General features: G+C 41.6%; 1 protein-coding gene across 2 annotated transcripts in view; it reads left to right on the top strand.

Annotated features, from left to right (window-relative positions):
• LOC140737588 (paladin-like) overlaps positions 1-22462 on the top strand; it is a 357859-nt gene that overhangs the window by 286711 nt on the left and 48686 nt on the right. The gene's annotated exons all lie outside the window — the stretch shown is intronic.

Below are 22462 nucleotides of genomic sequence, written 5' to 3'. Positions count from 1 at the left end.
AGGTAACAGGTGCCATTCAGGTAATCCACAAGTCACTACCCAGACATCTGAGATACAGAATCAAATTCACTTTTGTGGGATTTAAGACAAAAAGGTCAATAAATAAATCAAGATGTATTTTTTTCAACAAATTCTTCTTGATGCATTTGCATATTTCATGGCTTCACATTGTGGTAAACTGTGCTATGCAATGTTTTCTAGGAGCAACCCTCAAATCCCTTCCAAAATGCAGAGGTTACCTGCATGAGGAAGAAATGTAGTCACGGGGAGATTGAGCGTACTCCTTACAGATAATGCAGGAGTTCAAGATAAGATCAAGTTTGCAGGAACTATGAGGTAGTAGTTTTAATTGGTGTTTCATTCTACTTCCAAACTAACAACTAATAAAACACATACAGTTCCCCCTACAACTGGCACAAAGACACTGCTTAGGCAGTGTGGGAAGATATGGATAACTACAGTTAGCTGAAGAAACGAACGGATTATTAGAGTGAGTAGAATGCCAGCTTTGCCTCAATAACATGATTTTGAGTGAGAAGGTATGTGGGTTCAAACCTCACTTAAGCACTTGATTACATTATCGAGACAGATGCACTACTTCATACTGAAAGACTTGCACCAACAGGCATGCCATCTTTAAAGTGAGATGTTGAACTGATTTGCTATCTCATTGTGAAGTGAGATGTAAATATTTTCAGGGTACTACATTATTACAAACAAGTTGGGAGAGTTCTTCCAAATACCTTACCGAATATTTATCCCAAAAGCAACTTCAATAAAACATACATTATTTGCATATTAACCACTGTTAGAAGTTGAAGCATTAATTTTGGTTACTACATTTAATTTTTCTAAACCTTTCTATGCACTGCTTGCCTTTGTTTTCAGGAGAGTTTGGGGAAGAGAGTGGGAAAAGTGTACTTTGTGCTTTCAATGTTGATCAGTGACCTTGCAAAAATATGAGTTAGCACACGACAATGAAAAACTACTGGATAACATGTCAATCATGAAACTGAGTGAAGATTGTTTAAAAATAAGCTTTGACTGCGGTTTGAAAAATATTCTTCATAATGACCAACTAAAACATAGTATAGATTTTGAAGGAAGACAAAAGAACAAAACTCCCTGAAACATCTTTGATTCCATAGAGGATGACATGGGGAAACTGTATCTCTGATTCCATAGAGGATGACATGGGGAAACTGTATCTCTGATTCCGGAGAGGATGACATGGGAAACTGTATCTCTGATTCCGTAGAGGATGACATGGGGAAACTGTATCTCTGATTCTGGAGAGGATGACATGGGGAAACTGTATCTCTGATTCCGGAGAGGATGACATGGGAAACTGTATCTCTGATTCCGTAGAGGATGACATGGGGAAACTGTATCTCTGATTCCGTAGAGGATGACATGGAGAAACTGTGTCTCTGATTCCGTAGAGGATGACATGGGAAACTGTATCTCTGATTCCGTAGAGGATGACATGGGGAAACTGTATCTCTGACTCCGGAGAGGATGACATGGGGAAACTGGATCTCTGATTCCGTAGTGGATGACATGGGGAAACTGGATCTCTGATTCCGTAGAGGATGACATGGGAAACTGTATCTCTGATTCCGTAGAGGATGACATGGGAAACTGGATATCTGATTCCGGAGAGGATGACATGGGGAAACTGTATCTCTGATTCCGTAGAGGATGACATGGGAAAACTGTATCTCTGATTCCGGAGAGGATGACATGGGGAAACTGTATCTCCGTTTCTGTAGAGGATGATATGGGGAAACTGTATCTCTGATTCCGGAGAGGATGACATGGGAAACTGTATCTCTGATTCCGTAGAGGATGACATGGGAAAACTGTATCTCTGATTCCGGAGAGGATGACATGGGGAAACTGTATCTCTGATTCTGTAGAGGATGACATGAGGAAACTGGATCTTTGTCATTGTAAAATTGGAGAAAAGCTGAGTGGTTTTACAATTTTTTTATCTTAACATTCATCTCCACTTTTCCATACTTGAAAGGTTGTATTAGCATTTATGAGTTCATTCTGTTTTTTTACAATGTAGGTTTTCTCTGGTTTTGTTCACTTTGAACTTCTGTCTGTCATTCTTGCTGAGTCCTATGAATAACGAACGTTGCTGATATTGGGAGTTTACAGAGAGTTGTCGGGTGTTGCTGAGGATCAAATGGTTATAGACTGCCTTTGTAGTCATTCAGTTTACAGAGTGATAAATGTCTTCTTGATTTTGTTAGTATCTAAACTGCCAAAACAAGATTGTGATACAAATCCTCCTGTAGTTACATTCCCAGCTGTGAAATCAATTTAACAATGCACAAGTGGCTTAGCGGATTAGGTGAATCATGTGATGAAAGGCTGGAAAAACATTAGATATTCACCAGACAAGGTTAAACTGGTGGTACATTTGTATTGAGATAGTCAACTAGAAGTCCAGTTTTACTTAAACACTTAATTTTTACCTTAGTACATTATCCAAAAACAGGAAAGACATATTATTAACAAGAGAAAATCTGCAGATGCTGGAAATCCAAGCAACACACACACAATGCTGGAGGAACTCATCAGGCCAGGCAGCATCTATGGAAAAAAGCACAGTCGATGTTTGGGGCTGCAACCCTTTGGCAGGAGGCAATTTTTGATCCTCTTACATACAGTATATTTGAGATTAGCCAGATAAGGTCTTTAACTTTTCCTAAGCTAAATAGAAGCATATTTAAGAAAACATATTTTTTTATGTAGTCATTCAAGATTTACAAAATGACAAAGGAATTTACAGTTATTACTGTTACAGTAGGGTCCACTGTAATGCTGGAAACATAGCAGGAAGATTCTGCACACAAAGACACAACAAATGTTAGTATGGTAACAGTCAGATAATATGTTTAGTAATATTATTAGAAAGATAAATATTGTTCAGGACATTGAGAAAAATTCCTCTGCATTTCTTCACTAATCAAGACCATAAAACATGGAGCAGAATTAGGCCTTTTGGCCAATCAAGTTTACTCTGCTGTTCGATCATATTGATTTATTTTCCTTCTCAACTACAAAATGTAATTTTATAACTAGCTACAGCACTGATGGGGCAAAATTTAACTGTTAACATCTCGAATACTTTCCTGAAATATCAACCAAGGTTATCTCAGGAGTGGAACAAAACCCAGCTCTGTCATAACTGACAAACAATGATCCAGTGCAGAGATACACCCCAAAGAAAATGTCATAGGTTCATAAAAAAATGTGGATACTCTCTTAATAGGATGACAAGAGCTTACACTCTCATCACAGCTCTTGATTTTTCCCTGGACAGCTGGTTCTGATTGATCCACTGTCAGTGAGGCGATACCCACCTTCAGCTGAACGTTTAATTACAGGTCCTGCATTTTGCTTCTAGACTTTATTATTTTATATTCCTAGTGGTAATAGAGCAGCACCAATGAAGACTGATCTTAAATGGATAATCAACTTGAGGACTCGCCTATTGGGTTAGGTCAGCTTGATTACTGGGATTGGGATAAGTAGTTGGAAGAACCGTTGTTATGTTGCAAAAGGAAGGAACATGCATGAGACTCTCATCAATAAGTTGTCTGAGATTGACTGTAGACAGCATCGTTGATTCTTTCTTACAGATTACCAATCTACTTCTTTCTCAGTTTCCTCATTCTTCTGTACTTGACAACTGTTGGATCCTGTTGATTCTGCTGATACCAATTAACCTATAAATTAGTCAGATTGAGGTGAAGTACACCTGCTACAGAAAACTAAGAAACTTCTAGAAAATTACAGGAACAGCTACATGACATTTACTGGAAAATGCACTGACCAATTACATGGATATAGATGACAATACAAAATACAAGCAAACTACAAGAAAAATGACAATTCTACACCCTAATCCAGCACCGTTTTCTTTGTGTAGCACAAACTAACATAAACTTTCATTCCCATTTATATTGAAGCAAATTAATGGTTCTGTTGAAGTGTTGTAAAATTCACTGATGAAGGATCATGATTGGGTTAAGGTGAACATTGATCCTTTTGGTGCACAGGTGCTACTCCAAGGGGGAGTCAGAGGAAAGCATTCCTTCCTATTGCTGCCACAAGGTGGGTGGGTAGGAACATATTATGGAATACAACGGAGTAAGTGCCAGAGGACTGGAGCTAATGGTGTTCTGGTGTTCAAGAAAGGATCTAAGAATAAGCCAGGAAGTTTTAGGCTGGAGAGCCTGAGGTCAGGAGTGGGTAAATTATTGGAAGGTATTCCAAGAGACAGTGAATGTAAGTATTTGGATAGACAGGGCGTGATCAGGGATAATCAACATGACTTTGTGCATGGTTGGTTTTATCTACCCAATCTTGTATTTTTTTTGAGAATACCAGGAAAGTTAATGAAGAAAAGTCAGTGGACATTGTCTATGTGGGCTTCTGCAAGGCCTTTGATTAAATCCAACATGGGAGGTTGGTCAAGAAGGTTCGGTCACATGACATTCAGGATGAGGTAGTAAACTGAATTCAATATTGGCTAAGTGGGAAAAACCAGAGAGCGGTAGTAGATGCTTACCTCGCTGACTGGTGGAGTGCTGCTAGGACTGGTGTTGAGTCTGTAGTTTTTTGTCATCTATATCAATGATAATGTGGTAAATTGGATCAACAAATTTGTGGATGGCAATGGGATTGGGAGTAGAGTGGACAGTGAAGAAGGCTATCAAATCAGTGGGATCTGGTCCAGCTAGAAACATAGGCTGAAAAATGGCAGGTAAAACCTAATGCAGACAAATGTGAGATGTTGCACTTTGGGAGGACGGACAAGAGAGGACTTGAATGTAAGAAAGGACAAGCCAATGATTGGGTACAAATACAGACAGAGTAAAGAGTTAAATTGTACACAGAGGCAAAATTTAGAATGAAGAAGAATGCAGGACTGAAGGTGCTGTATTTAAATGCGTGCAGCATTCTAATAAGGTGGACGAACTTGTGGCACAATTAAGATTGATCAGTATGAGGTTGTGGGCGTCACTGAGTCATGGCTGAAAGAAGGTCATAGTTGGAAACTGCAAGGGTAAAAATAGCATTATGGGAATCATATATAAGCCTCCAAATAGTAGCCATGATGTGGGGTTGAGATTGCAAAAGAAGCTGGAAGAGGCTGATAAGGCTAATGACACAATTGTAATGGAGGACTTCACTATGCAAGGGGATCGGGAAAATCAGATTGGTGTCAGATTGCAAGAGAGGGTATTTGTTGAATGACCATGAGATAGCTTTTTAGAGCAGCTTGTGCTTGAGCCCACTCAAGGGAAGGCTATCCTAGATTGGGTCTTGTGTAATAACCCAGATCTTATTAGGGAGCTTAATGTAAAGAAACCTTAGGAGGCAGTGATTGTAATATGATTGACTTCATACTGAAATTTGAGAGGGAGAAGCGTAAGTTACATGTATCACAATGCAATAAAGGGAATTATAGACACATGAGAGATGAGTTTGTTCAGGTGGATTGGAGGAGGATACTGGTGGGGATGATGGGAGTGCAGAGATGGCTGAAAATTCTGGAAATAGTTCACAAGGTGCGGGATAGATATGTCCCCCAGAAGAAGTTGTTCTCAAATGGCAGGGGTAGGCAACTGCGGCTGACAAGGGAAGTTAACAACTGCATAAAAGCCAAGGAAAGGGCATATAAGGTAGCAGAAGTGAGTGGGAAGTTGGATGATTGGGAAGCTTTTAACATCCAACAAAAGGCAACAAAAAAAGCCATAAGAAGGGAAAAGATTAACTACAAGGGCAAACTAGCCAATAATATAAAGCAGGATACCAAAAGTTTTCAGTTATATAAAGAGTTAAAAGGGAGGTGAGAGTTGATATTAGACCACTGGAAGGTGATGCTGGTGAGGTAGTAATGGGGGACAAGGAAATGGCAGACGAACTTAACTGGTACTTTGCATCTGTCTTCACTGTGGAAGACACTAGCAGTGTGCCAGTTGTCTGTGAGTGTCAGGGAGCAGGAGAGCCATTGCTATTATAAAGGACAAAGTGCTAGGTAAACTCAAGGGTCTTCAGGCGGATAAGCCATCTGGTCCAGATGGGCTACATCCCAGAGTCCTGAAAGGGATTGCGGAAGAGATAACGGATGCATTCATCAGGATCTTTCAAGAATCACTTGATTTTGGCATGTTCCCGAGAACTGGAAGATTGCAGTTGTCACTCCACTCTTTAATAAGGGTGGAAGACAAAAGAAAGGAAATTACAGACCAGTTATCCTAACCTCAGTGGTTGGGAAAATGTTATTAAGAATGAGGTTTCAGGGTAAACATAACATAGATACATGGAAATCTACAGCACATTACAGGCCCTCCGGCCCAGAATGTTATGCCAACCAAGTAAGTTGCTCTAGGAACTGCCTAGAGTTTCCCTAGCACATAGCCCTCTGTTTTACTAAGCTCCATGTATCTATCTAAGAGTCTCTTAAAAGACCCTATTTTATCTGCTTCCACCACTACTTCCAGCAGTGCATTCCATGTCCCCGCCACTCTCTGTGTGAAAAACGTACCTCTGACATCCCCTTGTACCTGCTTCCAAGCACCATAAAACTATGCCCCCTCATGTTAGCCATTTCAGCCATGAGAAAATGCCTCTGACTATCCACACAATCAATGCCTCTCATCATCTTATATACCTCTATCAGGTGATCTCTCATCCTCCGTCGATCCAAGGAGAAAAGGCCAAGTACACTCAACCTATTCTCATAAGGCATGCTCTCCAATCCAGGCATCATCCTTGTAAATCTCCTCTGCACTCCCTCTATGGTATCCACATCCTTCCTGTAGTGAGGTGACCAGAACTGAACACAGTACTCCAAGTGGGGTCTAACTAAGGTCTTACATAGTTGTAACATTACCTCATGGTTCTTGAAATCATTCCCATGGTTGATGAAGGCCAACACACCATACTCCTTCTTAACAACATTCAGCAGCTTTGAGTGTCCTATGGATATGGGCACCAAGATCTCCCTGGAACTCCACACTGCCAGGAGTCTTACCATTAATATTATATTCTGTCTTCAAATTTGACCCACCAAAATGAACCACTTCACACCTATCTGGGTGAACTCCATCTGCCACTTCTCAGCCTAGTTCTGCATCCTATCGATGTCCCGCTGTAACCTCTGACAGCTCTCCACACTATCCACAACACTTCCAACCTTTGTATCATCAGCAAAGTTACTAACCTACCCTCATCCAGGTCATTTATAAAAATCACAAAGAAGAGGGGTTCCAGAACAGATCCCAGCAGAACACCACTATTTTCCAACCTCCATGCAGAATATGAACCATCCATAAACACCCTTTGACTTCAGTGGTCAAGACTATTCTGGATCCATACAGTAAGGTCTCCTTGGATCCCATGCCTCTTTACTTTTTTGAATGAGCCTTGCATGGGGAACCTTATCCCTGTTGAAGACTACCGATTGAGTAAGTCAAAGTCAGCATGGTTTTTGTAAAGAGGTATCTTGCTTGACAAATCTGTTGGATTTGTGGACAAAGGAGAGGCAGTGGATGTTATTTAGTTGGATTTTCAGAAGGCATTTGTTAAGGTGCCACACATGAGGCTGCTTAACAAGATAAAATCCTATGGAATTACAGGAAAGATACTGGTATGGATAGAGGAATGGCTGACATGCAGGAGGCAGTGAGTGGGAATAAAAGGCTTCAAGTAATTAGTGGTGTTCCTCAGAGGTCAGTATTGGGACCATTGCTTTTCACATTGTTAGTCAGTGATTTAGATTGTGGAATTGATGGCGTTGTGGCACAGTTTGCAGATGATATGAAGATAGGTAGTGCTGAGGAAGCAATGTAATTGCAGCAGGACTTAAACAAATTTGAAGAATGGGCAAAAAAGTGGCAGATGGAATATAGTGTTGGAAATGTATGATAATGCATTTTGATCAAAGGAACTATAGTCTGGACTATTATCTAAATGGGGAGAAGGTTCAAACATCAGAGATGCAGAGGGGCTTGGGAGTCCTCCTGCAAGATTCCCAGAGAGCTACAGGTTGAGTCTGTGGTAAAGAAGGCAAATGCTATGTTGGCATTTATTTCAAGGGGAACGGACAATATAAGCCAAGAGATAATGCTGAGGATTTATAAGAAACTAGTCAGGCTGCACTTGGAGTATTGTAAACAGTTTGGGGCCCGGTATCTCAGAAATAATTTATTGCCATTGGAGAGAGTCTGGAGGAGGTTCACGATGTTGATTCCAGGAATGTAGGGGTTAACATATAAGGATCATTTGGCAGCCTTGGGCCTGTACTCACTGGAATTTAGAAGAATGTGTGAGGATCTCATTCAAACCTACTGAAAGTTGACGGAGTTAGGAAGGAAGTTGAGAAACAGGACCTCAAAGGTGAGTATAGGAATAGAATGAGGTGGAGGATAAATGCATGGCTGAGGGATTGAAGCAGGGGCAGGATTCAGATTTCTGGAACATTGGGACCTCTTTTGGAGCAGTTGTAACCTGTGCAAAAAGAATGGGTTGCACTTGAATCCCAGGGGGACCAGTATTCTGGTGGAGAGGTTTGCTAAGGCTTTTGGGGAGAGTTTAAACTAGAATTGCTGGGGGTGGGAACTGAACTGAAGTGACAGAGGAAAGGGAGGTTGGCTCAGAAATTGAGAAAGCTTGGAGACAGTGTAAAAAGGAGGAATGGCAGGTGACGGAGAAGGGATGCACTCAGACTGATGGTTTGAGGTGTGTCTATTTTAATGCAAGGAGTATTTTGAACAAAGTGGATGAGCTTAGAGTGTGAATCACCATTTGGAGCTATGATATTGTGGCCATTACAGAGACTTGGATGGCTCAGGGGCAGGAATGGCTACTTCAAGTGCCTGCCTATAGATGTTTCAGAAAGGGCAGGGAGGGAGGCAGAAGAGGTAGGGGCGTGGTGCTGTTGATCAGGGATAATATCACGGCTACAGAAAAGGAGGAAGTCATGGAGGGGTTGCCTATGGAGTCTCTGTGGGTGGAAGTTAGGAATAGGAAGGGGTAATAACTCTATTGGGTGTTTTTTATAGACTACCCAATAGTAACAGGGACATCGAAGAGTAGGTAGAGAGATAAATTCTGCAAAGATGTAATAATAACAGGGTTGTTGTGGTGGGAGATATTAGATTCCCAAATATTGATTGGTATCTTCCTAGAGTGAGGGGTTTAAATGGGGTGAAGTTTGTTAGGTGTCTTCAGGAAGGTTTCTTGACACAATATGTAGAAAAGCCTACAAAGCTGTACTTGATCTGGTATTAGGAAATGAACCTGGTCAGGTGAGAGTATTTTGGACATAGTGATCACAATTCTATCTCCTTTACCATAGCACTAGAGAGGGATAGGAACAGACAAGTTAGGGAAATATTTAATTGGAGTAAGGGGAAATATGAGGCTATCAGGCAGGGACTTGAAAGCATAAATTGGAAACAGATGTTCTCAGAGAAACGTACGGAAGAAATGTAGCAAATGTTCAGGGGTTATTTGCGTGGAGCTCTGCATAGATACATTCCAATGAGACGGAAAGGATGGTAGGGTACAGGAATTGTGGTGTACAAAGGTTGTAAATCTAGTCAAGAGGAAAAGAAGAGCTTACAGAAGGTTAAAAAAACTAGGTAATGGTAGAGATCTAGAAGATTATAAAGCTAACAGGAAGGAGCTTTAGAATGAAATTAGGAGAGCCAGAAGGGGCCATGAGAAGGTCTTGGTGAACAGGATTAAGGAAACCCCCAAGGCATTCTACAAGTATGTGAAGAGCAAGAAGATAAGGCGTGAGAGAACAGGACCAATCAAGTGTGACAGTGGGAAAAGTGTGTATGGAACTGGAGGAGATAGCAGAGGTACTTAATGAATACTTTGCTTCAGTATTCACTACGGAAAAGGATCTTGGTGATTGTAGGGATGAATTGCAGTGGACTGTAAAGTTTGAGTATGTAGATATTAAGGAAGAGGATATGCAGGATCATTTGGAAAGCATCAAGTTGGATAAGTCACCGGGACCAAACGGGATGTAGCCCAGGCTACTGAGGGAGGCGAGGGAGGAGATTGCTGAGCCCCTGGCAATGATCTTTGCAGCATCAATGAGGACGGGAGAGGTTCCGGAGGATTGCAGGGTTTTGGATGTTGTGCCCTTATTCAAAAAAGGGAGTAGAGATAGCCCAGGAAATTATAGACCTGTGAGTCTTACTTCAGTAGTTGGTAAGTTGATGGAGAAGATCCTGAGAGGCAGGATTTATGAACATTTGGAGAGGCATAATATGATTAGGAATAGTCAGCATGGCTTTGTCAAAGGCAGGTTGTGCCTTATGAACCTGATTGAATTTTTTGAGGATGTGACTAAACACATTGATGAAGGAAGAGCCGTAGATGTAGTGTATATGGATCTCAGCAAGGCATTTAACAAGGTACCCCATGCAAGGCTTATTGAGAAGGTAAGGAAGCATGGGATCCAAGGGGACATTGCTTGTACATCCAGAACTGATTTGCCCACAGAAGGAAAAGGGTCATATTCTGCATGGAGGTCAGTCACCAGTGGTGTGCCTCAGGGATCTGTTCTGGGACCGCTACTCTGGAATGGCTAGTACGAGAGGGCATAGTTTTAAGGTACTTGGAAGTAGGTACAGAGGAGATGTTGGGTAATTGTTTCCTCAGAGAGTGTTGAGTGCAAGAAATGGGCTGCCAGCGGTGGTGATGGAGGCAGGAATGATCGGGTCTTTTAAGAGACTCCTGGACATGGAGCTTAGAAAAATAGAGGGCTATGGTAAACTTAGGTAGTTATAAGACAAGGACATGTTCAGCACAGCTTTGTGGGCTGAAGGGCCTTATTGTGCTGTAGGTTTTGTATGTTTCTAAGACTGGATAGGGTGGATGTGGAGAGGATGTCTCCTATGGTGGAGGTATCCAGAACTTGAGGACACAGCCTCAAAATTGAGGGGTGACCATTTGGAATAGAGGTAAGGATGATTTTTTTTTACCTGGAGCGTAGTGAGTCTGTGGAATGCTCTGCCACAGACTGCGGTGGAGGCCAAGTCCTTGGGTATACTTAAGGTGGAAGTTGATCGTCTCCTGATTGGTCAGGGCATCAAAACATATAATGAGAAAGCAGATGTATGCAGGTGAGTGGGATCCAGGATCAGCCATGATGAAATAGCAAAGCAGACTCGATGGACTGAATGGCCTAATTCTCCTCCCATGTCTTATGGTCTGACTTACACCGTGATCAGTAGAGCATTGAGGAGTGTGGTAGAACAGAAGGATCTGGGAATACAGAGCCATAATTCTTTGCAAATGGCATCACGGGAAGATAGGGTCATAAAGAGAGTTTTTGGGATGTTGACCATCACAAATCAAGGTACAAGATTTGAGATGTTGAATTTTTATAAAATTTGGCGTATTATGTGTATTTCTAGTCAATCTCCTAAAGGAAAGATATCCATAAGATTTGAACAGTGCAATGAACATTTACAAAGGTGTTGACAGGACCTAAATAATAGGGAATGATTGAACAGGTTAGGACTTTATTTAGGTTAGGGGAAATTTGACAGAGCTATACAAAATTACGAGGGTTACATATACAGTAAATGCTAGCAGACCTTTTCCACGAAAACTACAGGTGAAAAGTTAGACTAGAACTAGAAGTCAAAGTTTACGGATGAAATCTGAAGTGTATAAGTAGAAACTGAGAGAGAACTACTTCACTCTGAGCGTGTTAGATGCGGGTTTGACTACAGCTTTTAAGAGAAGTTTGGATATGAATATAATTGGGAGGGTTGTGGAGGGTTGTGCCCCAGGTGTGGGACAATGGGATGAGGTTGACTAACAGTTTGGCATGGTCTAGGTAGGCAAAAGGCCTGTTTCAATGTTGTAGTGCTTTACAACTCTATGATTTGTCCATGTCAAGGTCCAGATTTTCCAGATAAAATCAATGCAGTTAATTGATTCAGGGAGGTAACAAAGATCACTAATATGAGAATATAGTAACACAAAGTGGGTAATCAACACATTGCAAATTGAATAAACTGGCTATAGCATAAATGAATGGCAGCGACGCTTCACTACCAGATGAACTCAAACCCTTCTATGTACGCTTTGAACAAGAGAATATAACTACAGCTGTGAAGATCCCTGCTGCACCCAGTGACCCTGTGATCTTCTTCTCAGAGGCTGATGTCAGGCTGTCTTTAAAGAGGGTGAACCCTTCCAAGGCAGTAGGTCTCGCAGTAGGTAGTAGCCCTCGCAAGGCAGAGGGCTATAGGTAAGCCTAGCAATTTCTGAGGCAGGGACATGTTCGGCACAACTTTGTGGGCCAAAGGGCCTGTATTGTGCTGTAGGTTTTCTATGCTTCTGTGTCAAGATGGAGTACCTGGCAAGGCTCTGAAAACCTGTGCCAACCAACTGCCAGATGTATTCAAGGACAGTTTCAACCTCTCACTGCTACGGGTGGAAGTTCCCACTTCAAAAAGGCAACAATTATATCAGTGCCTAAGAAGAATAATGTGAACTGCCTTAATGACTATCACCCGGTAGCACTCACATCGACAGTGATGAAATGCTTTGAGGGGTTGGTCATGACTAGACTGAACTTCTGCCTCAGCAAGGACCTGGACCCATTGCAAATGCCTATCGTCACAATAGGCCAACAGTAGACGCAAACTCAATGGCTCTCCACATGGACTTAGACCACCTGGACAACACAAGCACCTATGTCAGGATGCTGTTCATTGACTATAGCTCATCATTTAACACCATCTTTCCCAAAATCCTGATTGAGATGTTACAGAACCTGGGCCTCTGTACTTCCCTCTGCAATTGGATCCTCGACTTCCTAGCTGGAAAACCACAATCTTGCGGATTTGTGATAATGTCTCCTCCTCGTTGACTATCAACACTGGCGCACCTCAGGGGTGTGTGCTTAGTCCACTGCTCTACTCTCTTTATTCCCATGACTGTGTGGCTAGACATTGCTCAAATACCATCTACATGTTTGCTGATGATACAACCATTGTTTTTAGAATCTCAGATGGAGACAAAAAGGCGTAAAGGAGTGAGATATGCCAATTAGTGGAGTGGTGTTGCAGCAACAACCTTGCACTCAACGTCAGTAAGACAAAACAGCCGACTGTGGACTTCAGGAAGGGTAAGTCGAAGGAACACACATCAATCCTCACAGAGGGATCAGAAGTGGAGAGAATGAGCAGTTTCAAGTTTCTGGGTGTCAAGATCTCTAGGGACCTAACCTGGTCCCAACATATCGATGCAGCTACAAAGAAGGCAAAACAGCGTCTGTACTTCGTTAGGAGTTTGAAGAGATTTGGTATGTCAACAAATACACTCAAAAACTTCTATGGATGTACCATGGAGAGCATTCTGACAGGCTGCATCACTGTCTGGTATGCAGGGACTACTGCACAGGACCGAAAGAAGCTGCAGGGTTGTAAATCTAGTCAGCTCCATCTTGGGTACTAGCCTACAAAGTACCCAGGACATCTTCTATGAGTGGTGTTTCAGAAAGGCAGTGTCCATTATTAAAGACCTCCAGCACCCAGGGCATGTCCTTTTCTCACTGTTACCATCAGGTAGGAAGTACAGAAGCCTGAAGGCACACACTCAACAATTCAGGAACAGCTTCTTCCCCTCTGCCATCTGACTCCTAAATGGACATTGAACCCATGAACACTACCTCTCTTTTTAACTATATATTCTTTCTGCTTTTTGCACTACAGGGTATTTTTAATTATTCATTATATGTATACTGTAATTGATTTACTTATTATTTTTTTCTTCTATATTATTATTGCTTTGAACTGCTGCTGCTAAGTTAACAAATTTCACAACACATGCTAGTGATAATAAACCTGATTCTGATTCTAATAAGAAGCAGTCACTCACTCTTTAATGTTCATCACTGCCTCTTTCATTTGCTGTCTTTCTAAAATTGGATAAGGAGCCTGGTCTGGTTTCTTCTCCTGCCTGATTTATGGATAGAATTAGTGGAGGGAAGATTCTGAAACCAATCATTAAGTTTGATACAACTTTCAATTGACCCTTTATTTGTAAAAAGATGTGTGATAGGGTGTCCCAGTCTCCATCCGAACATGCAACGTGCTCTCCTCTTATTTAATTACTTATTGAGATACAACACGAAACAGGCCCTTCCGAACCTTTGAGCCACGCAGCCCAGCAACCCCTGATTTAACCCTTGCCTAATCACAGGATAATTTACAACGACCAATTAACCTACCAACTGCTGAAGTGTCTCAGTCCGAAACATCAACTGTACTCTTTTCCATAGATGCTGCCTGACCTGCTGAATTCATCCAGCATTTTGTGTGTGTTGTTCAGATTTCCAGAATCTGCAGATTTTCTCTTGTTTGTGATTGAACCTGCCAGCTGGTATTTCTTTCGACTGTGGGTGGAAACTGGAGCAATGTAGAAATTCCTTACAGACAGCGGCAGGAGTTGAACTTAGGTCACTGGTACTAGAAAGCATTGTGCTAACCACTACATGGCTATGCCACCCCAAAGAATTAAAGGTTGTGCTAATTTTAAAAGGGTTGTTAATTAAAGATAGTGGGTCTGAATGGCAGCAGCCCATCCACTTTATAAATTACACTCTGGGATCCAAAGCGGGTTTTCGGCTGATGCCCCTTCTCTTCTGAAATCTTCTATAAAGAATTTCAAACTGTACATCCAAGGGCCTTACTGATATGGCTAAAGTAGCACAAATAGATAGAAAGAATGACTCTAGAGTCATAGTCATAGAAAAGTACAACACAGAAACAGATCCTTTGGCTTATCTAGTCCGTGCCTACGCCCATCGACCTGCATCGAGACCATAGCCCTCAGTACCCTTACCGTCCATGGGCCTCTCCAAACTTCTCTTAAACATTGAAATTGAGCTCACATGTAGCACTTGCGCTGGCAGCTCGTTCCACACTCTCACAACCCTCTGAGTGAAAAAAGTTTCCCCTCATGCTCCCCTTAAACTCCTCACCTTTCACCCTTAACCCATGGTCCCTAGTGGTAATTCCACCCAAAACCTCAATGGAAAAAGTCTGTTTGTACTAACCCTATCTATCCCCCTCACAATTGCGTATAGCTCTACCAAATCTCCTCTCCATCTTCTATGTTTCAATCTTTCCTTATTACTCGGGTCCTCCAGTTACGGCAACAAACCTGTAAATTTTCTCTGTTCTCTTTCAACCCAGTTTACATCTTTACTGTAGGTAGGTGACCAAAACTGCACACAATACTCCAACATCTTCTACAACTTCAACATAACATCCCATCTCCTGTACTCAGTACTTTGATTTATGAAGGCCAATTTGCTATAAGCTTTCTTTATGACCGTATCTACTGTGATGTCACTTTCAATGAATGACCTGTATTCCCTGATCCCTTTGTTCTATCACACTCCTCAGTGCCCTGCCCTTCACTGTGTAAGACGTACACTGATTGGTCCTGTTGAAGTGCAACATCTCACACTTGTCTGTATTAAAGCCATCTGCCATTTTCAGTCCATTTTTCCAGCTAATCCAGATCCCTTTGCAAGCCATGATGTTCTTCCTCACTGCCCACTACACCCCCAATCTTGGTGTCATCTGCAAATTTGCTGATCCAGTTAACCACATTATCATCTAGATCTAGGGAAGTGGGTTCCTCATCAACCATCATAGCAGGCCTAATAACTTTGCAAATGATATCAGTTCAAAATGTATTCACTTTTACTTATTAGGTTGAAGACAATTTCTTACAATATTACACAGTTCAGTTTACTTGCTGCATTAATGTTGAGCAAAAGTACAGGCAAACTATACAACACCACTGAAAAATTTGTAGGCCAATAGCAACCAAAACAGTTAGATCTTATCATGATATTCCAAGCAACTTTATTCAAATAGACAATGTTCTGAAGCAATTAAGTTATAGCCATGCAATCTTTGAGGGTTTTGTACATCAGTAGATGGCAATATTGTACCACACACACTCCTTTCCCACTCAAATATATATATGATATCTGTGAAGAAGGAAATGGAATTTTGCATGGTTTCACCTTACTTGAGAGGCTGGTGTTGAAGCATATCAGCTGTCTGAGTGGCGACTTGGATCTGCTCCAATTCGCCTACCGAAGCAACAGGTCTACAGCAAATGCCATCTCACTGGCTCTTCATACAACCCTGGAACATCTGGACAGTAAAGATCCATCATACATCAGGATGCTCTTTATCTACTACAGTTCGTTATTTAACGCCATCAGCCCTTCACAACTTATCAGTAAACTCTAAAACTTGGGCCTCAATACCCCCTTGTGAAATTGGATCCTGGATTTCCTCACTTGTAGACTCCAGTCAGTTCAGATTGGCAAAATCATCTCCTCCACCATCACCATCAGCACAAGAGCACCACAGGGATGTGTACTTAGCCCTACTCTACTTGCTTTACACCTGTGACTGGGGCCAGGAACCGCTCCAACACCATATATAAGTTTGCTGATGACACCACTGATGTGGGCTGTTATCAAAGGGGTTGATGAATCAGCATACAGGAGGGAGAGTGAAAATTTGGCTGAGTGGTGTAATAACAACAACCTCACTCAGTGTCAATAAGATCAAGGAACTGATTGTAGACTTCAGGAGAGGAAAACCAGAGGTCCATGAGCCAGGTGAGGGTTAGTAACTTTAAATTCCTGGCTGTCACAATCTCAAAAGAACTTTCCTGGATCCATTATTAAAATATAATTGCGAAGAAAACATGAAAGCACCTCTACTTCCTCAGGAGTCTGTGGAGATTTGGCATGTCATCAAAAACCTTGGCAAACTTCTATAGATGTGTGGTGGAAAGTGTGCTAACTGACTGCATTATGGCCTGGCATGGGAACACCAATGCCTTTGAGTGGAAAACCCTACAAAATGTAGTAGATTTGGCCCAGTGCATCATGGGCAAAACCCTTCCACCCTTTGAACACATCTACATGAATCGTTGATGTAGAAAAGCAGCATTCATCATCAGAGATCATCACCACCCAGGCCATGCTCTCCTCTCACTGCTGTCATCAGGTAGAAGATACAAGAACCTCAGGATTCACAACACCATGTTCAAGAATAGTTATTACCAGCAGGCTCTTGAACAACAGGGGATAACTCCTTTATCTTGTTATTTCATGCTCATTATTTATTGCTATTTAGTTGCTATCTGCATTTGCACAGCTTACAGTTTATAATTACTGTTCCATAGGACAGTTCTACTGTTCTGCTGAGTATGCCTGCAAAAAAAAGAATGTCTGGGTTGTAGGTGGTGACATGTATGTATTCTGATAATAAATTTTATTTTATTTTGAACTTAAAAATTAACACTGAAACCAATGTTCATTTGTTCCAAATTAAGTTCAGTTTCTGAAATTACAATAATCTGATATCTCCTAGACAAATTACTAAATTAAAATGGCCTGTTAGCCTCTGTCACACAGAATAATCCCCGCCTGTATTTTCAACTATTTCCTAAATGTTATGCATTCTCTCATGCCATGATTTTACAGAATTCACAAGGCAGATTTTGAAGGAATTCATGGCCTTTCCACATGCCATGATTTTAGAGTATTTGGAAGGTAGATATTGAAGGAAATCAGGGCCTCTCCATAGCAGACTATCAAATAGAACATAGAATAGTACAGCACATTACAGGCCTTTCGCCCCACAATGCTGTGCTGACCCTCAAACCCTGCCTCCCATATAACCCCCCCCCCCACCTTAAATTCCTCCATATACTTGTCCAGTAGTCTCTTAAACTTCACTAGTGTATCTGCCTCCACCACTGACTCAGGCAGTGCATTCCACGCACCAACCACTCTCTGAGTAAAAAACCTTCCTCTAATATCCCCCTTGTGTTACGAACCCCATAACTGGGTCACTTACCAGCAAAGATAGAGAGGTCCGTTGAAGTCTGATGGTACTATTTTTAACAGTATTTATTGGTAAAAATACACAAAAATAATATCAATGCAAACATACAGATAACATATGTCGTCAATACTAAATCTAAAAGTGCAGGTATAAAAATAATCAATAAGAAATAAGCTCTATCATTGGCTAGGGGATAATGAATTGTCCAATGGAAATATAAAGTTCGTTTCAGTTCATACAGGCTTCAGCCTTTGGGGACCGCTGGGTTTTCAATTGTTGGAGAGAGAGAGATTTTGAGAAAAGAAACTTGCTGGCTTTCCTTTATCCGATCTTGATCCGTATTCGTCCTTTAGCGAGGCCGTTCCGTGGAGGACTTGTCATCCAGGCAAGGATGGACACACACACACACACACACACACACACACAAGCCCCCACCAGTCTCATACGTTTCTCCTGGTGTGTCTAAAGGGGTTGTTCCCCAGACCCTCTTTTATCCTTACTCACGGGGTCTCAGATGTCAATCAGGTTGGGATGATGCAATCCCTCAACCAGCCCACTCTGGTCGTCCCCTGAGGGCTTCAATGAATGGTACAGTACTCAATACACAATTCCGTCTCCAAGAGACAATGGCCGTTATCCGTGGCTTTGTCTCGCTGAGGCCAGGACACATTCCAAAACCTTGAGGATTCTCTCTTATTTCCTGGGTCCCAGACCCGAATTAATAGCGATCTTGCGATTCTCAAGAAGGAGGGGGCGACTTTGTACCCTTCGGCCCCTCAGAGTTGTGGCACATTCGTAACACTTGAAATTCCTTCCTCTTACCTTAAAGCCATGTCCTCTTGTACTGAGCAGTGGTGCCCTGAGGAAGAGGCGCTGGCTGTCCACTCTATCTATTCCTCTTAATATCTTGTACACCTCTATCATGTCTCCTCTCATCCTCCTTCTCTCCAAAGAGTAAGGCCCTAGCTCTCATTAGCATCCCATTTAACTTAATAGAGATGGCTATCCCTTTAAATAATTCAGCAGCCTGTTTTCTTGTAGACCCAATCAATCAGGTAATTCCATACAAATTTGCCAAAAAGGTAATAATTTAAGGTAATCACTTTTTAAGAACTGTGCTATTTTTATAAGGGTAGTTAACAGAACAAAAATGTCTGAATGGCTTCAGTCCCAACTTTCTTTAAATTTTATTCTGGCTGTGGGGATTTCCCCCTAAAATATATCAGAGTTAGCTCACACTAATGGTGGATAAAAATTATTATGAAAATATAAGAATAAGTAATTGAATGAAAAGGAGTGACAAGGTGGTGGACAGTTCAGAAGTTTGATGGTGGAGGGGAAGAAGCTGTCCCTGTACTGGTGACTGTGGATTCTTAGGCTCCCATATCTCCTCCCCAATGGTGGTAAAATGAAGAGGGTATGTCACACATTGGGATTGTCCTCCCCAATGGTGGTAAAATGAAGAGGGTATGTCACAGATTGGGATTGTCCTCCCCAATGGTGGTAAAATGAAGAGGGTATGTCACAGATTGGGATTGTCCTCCCCAATGGTGGTAAAATGAAGAGGGTATGTCACAGATTGGGATTGTCCTCCCCAATGGTGGTAAAATGAAGAGGGTATGTCACAGATTGGGAGTGTCCTCCCCAATGGTGGTAAAATGAAGAGGGTATGTCACAGATTTGGAGTGTCCTCCCCAATGGTGGTAAAATGAAGAGGGTATGTCACAGATTGGGATTGTCCTCCCCAATGGTGGTAAAATGAAGAGGGTATGTCACAGATTGGGATTGTCCTCCCCAATGGTGGTAAAATGAAGAGGGTATGTCACAGATTTGGAGTGTCCTCCCCAATGGTGGTAAAATGAAGAGGGTATGTCACAGATTGGGATTGTCCTCCCCAATGGTGGTAAAATGAAGAGGGTATGTCACAGATTTGGAGTGTCCTCCCCAATGGTGGTAAAATGAAGAGGGTATGTCACAGATTGGGAGTGTCCTCCCCAATGGTGGTAAGATGAAGAGGGTATGTCACAGATTGGGAGTGTCCTCCCCAATGGTGGTAAAATGAAGAGGGTATGTCACAGATTGGGATTGTCCTCCCCAATGGTGGTAAAATGAAGAGGGTATGTCACAGATTTGGAGTGTCCTCCCCAATGGTGGTAAAATGAAGAGGGTATGTCACAGATTGGGAGTGTCCTCCCCAATGGTGGTAAGATGAAGAGAGTATGTTACTGATTGGGAGTGTCCTTCCCCCATGGTAGTAAAATGAAGAGGGTATGTCACAGATTGGGAGTGTCCTTCCCCCATGGTAGTAAAATGAAGAGAGTATGTCGCAGATGGGGAGTGTCTTAGTGATGGATGCTGCCTTCTTGAGGCATCATCTCTTGATGATGTCCTCAGTGGTGGTGAGGGTTGTGCCCATGATGAAGGTGGCTGAGTTTTAAACTGTTCTCTTGTGTTCCTGTGCACTGGAGTCTACCAGGTTGTGATGCTCTCCACCATACACCATTAGAAGTTTGCAAGAGTTTTGATGACTTTCCCAATCTCCTCATACTCCTAATGAGTAGAGTTTTTTTTTGTGACTACAGAAGGACAGAAGCTCTGAAATGTTGATGCGCAGGAATTTGAGCTGCTCACCCTTTCTTTTGCTGACACCTCGAGGAGGAGTGGTGGGCTTTCCTTTCTTGAAGTCTGTTAGCATTCCTTGGTCTTGCTGACACTGACTGTGACACCATTAGCCAATCTGTAGATGGCGTTTAAGCTGTGCCTTGCCATACAGTCATGAGTGTAGGGAGAGTCGAGCAGTTGCTTAAGCACACATTCTTCAGATCTGCCTATGTTGATTATCGGCAAGGAGGAGATGTTTGTTACTGATATGCACTGACCGTGTTCTCCAGAGGAAGTTGAAGATCCAATTGCAGAGAGAAATGCAGAGCCCAGGTTTTGAATCTTGGTGATTAGTATTGAGGGGATGATGGTGTTGAACTTGATGAAGGTGGATTTACACTAAGTCTTGAATGTGAATTAAATTGACTAGGTTTAAGGTGAGAGGAGAGAGATTTAATAGGAATCTAAGGGGGATCTTTTTCACCCAGAGGGTGGTCAGTTTGGGGAATGAGTTGCAGAGAAAGTGTTTGAGACAGATATGTTAATAATATTTAAATAGAACTTAGACACAAACATGGGTATGTGTTAAACACAGGGAAATGAGACTAGCTCAGATGGGAACTTTGATGGGCCTGGTTCCATGTTGTATGACCGACTGTATTACCTGCTTCCCTGAGAATCTGGACCTTTATCTTGAACTGTGATGGTCCATATAGTGAAGTTATACAAAGCCTGATACAGCTGTTAGGCTGAAATCACATGGAGGCAAATGCTGGGTTCTCATTTCCAGATGTTTAACATTCTCTATTGAGGTTTCAAATAATAACATTTTCTGGATTATTGAAAAGTCAGCCATGGGCCAGCCATTTTTCTTTTCAGATTAGAAAAATGTAACTTCAAGTTCAGCTGCAAAGACTTTAATATGTATATTCCAAGCTGGCATTCAGGGAGTGCTGCAATGTTCAAGATTTAAAATTTGTCCAAGTTGTCATACCAAGGATCGTTTTGCTCTTTGAGATGGATCTCTGATATGGCACACTTAAAGAAGAACGGGAAAGCTCTTGACCAGGTTCTGCTCAATGCTTACCCTACATCACTCAAAAATAAAATAAATATCTGATTGCTATCAAATTGATGGTTGTCAGAACTTGAAATATTGTGTCCTGTATCCTCATGCAAAATAACAATAACTTAAATATATTTTATTGCCTGTAAAATGCTTCTGAAGCATTGTGTTGTCTCATTTTTTCTATTTATCTAAACCTTTAGTCAAGTACTAGACATCATCAGTCATACCATTTGGTCTGAGTGCTAATCAAATTAAGGAGCCAATGCTTGGAATTATGCTTTTGCATTCTATAATCATTTTTCGGTGTGCACCCTTATTCAGGACATCAGTTCTATTTTCAGATTTTATTCTCTGTTCCTTTCTTACTGAAAGATTGTCCAGTTGAATCAAATAGAATTTTTCAGTCCAGCTGTTCCATGAAATATTTTGCTTCAGTTTAAAACATTTTTATTATTAATCACCATGTGCAGTATATTCGAGTGTCATAGTACTTCAGATTCTGAATCATTCTGATGGTGACCTTAAACTGTTTCTCTGAATGAGATCCTTTACTTGGGTTGTTATTTGTGGACCACAGAGGTTTACTTTGGATCTACACTCACTGAAGTCAGCAAATGTTTTCACACATGAAAATTAATCTGACAGATGTTGCCTATGTTGATAACAGTCAATGGTTCAGTTGTGATGAGAACTTACTGTGATGCAGGGATCAAAAGTATATTTGGTACCATTAAATCATTGAGGTTTGAAGCAGAAAACATTTAATTTTAAGAAGAGGTCGGCAACTTCTCTGAAATTAATTTCTAGTTGAATCAGTTCCATAAATTTCACTCCTTCC

The sequence above is a fragment of the Hemitrygon akajei genome, chromosome 2 (assembly GCF_048418815.1).
Source record: "Hemitrygon akajei chromosome 2, sHemAka1.3, whole genome shotgun sequence".
NCBI classification, from domain to species: domain Eukaryota; kingdom Metazoa; phylum Chordata; class Chondrichthyes; order Myliobatiformes; family Dasyatidae; genus Hemitrygon; species Hemitrygon akajei.
This window is presented reverse-complemented; position numbering and strand designations above follow the sequence as displayed.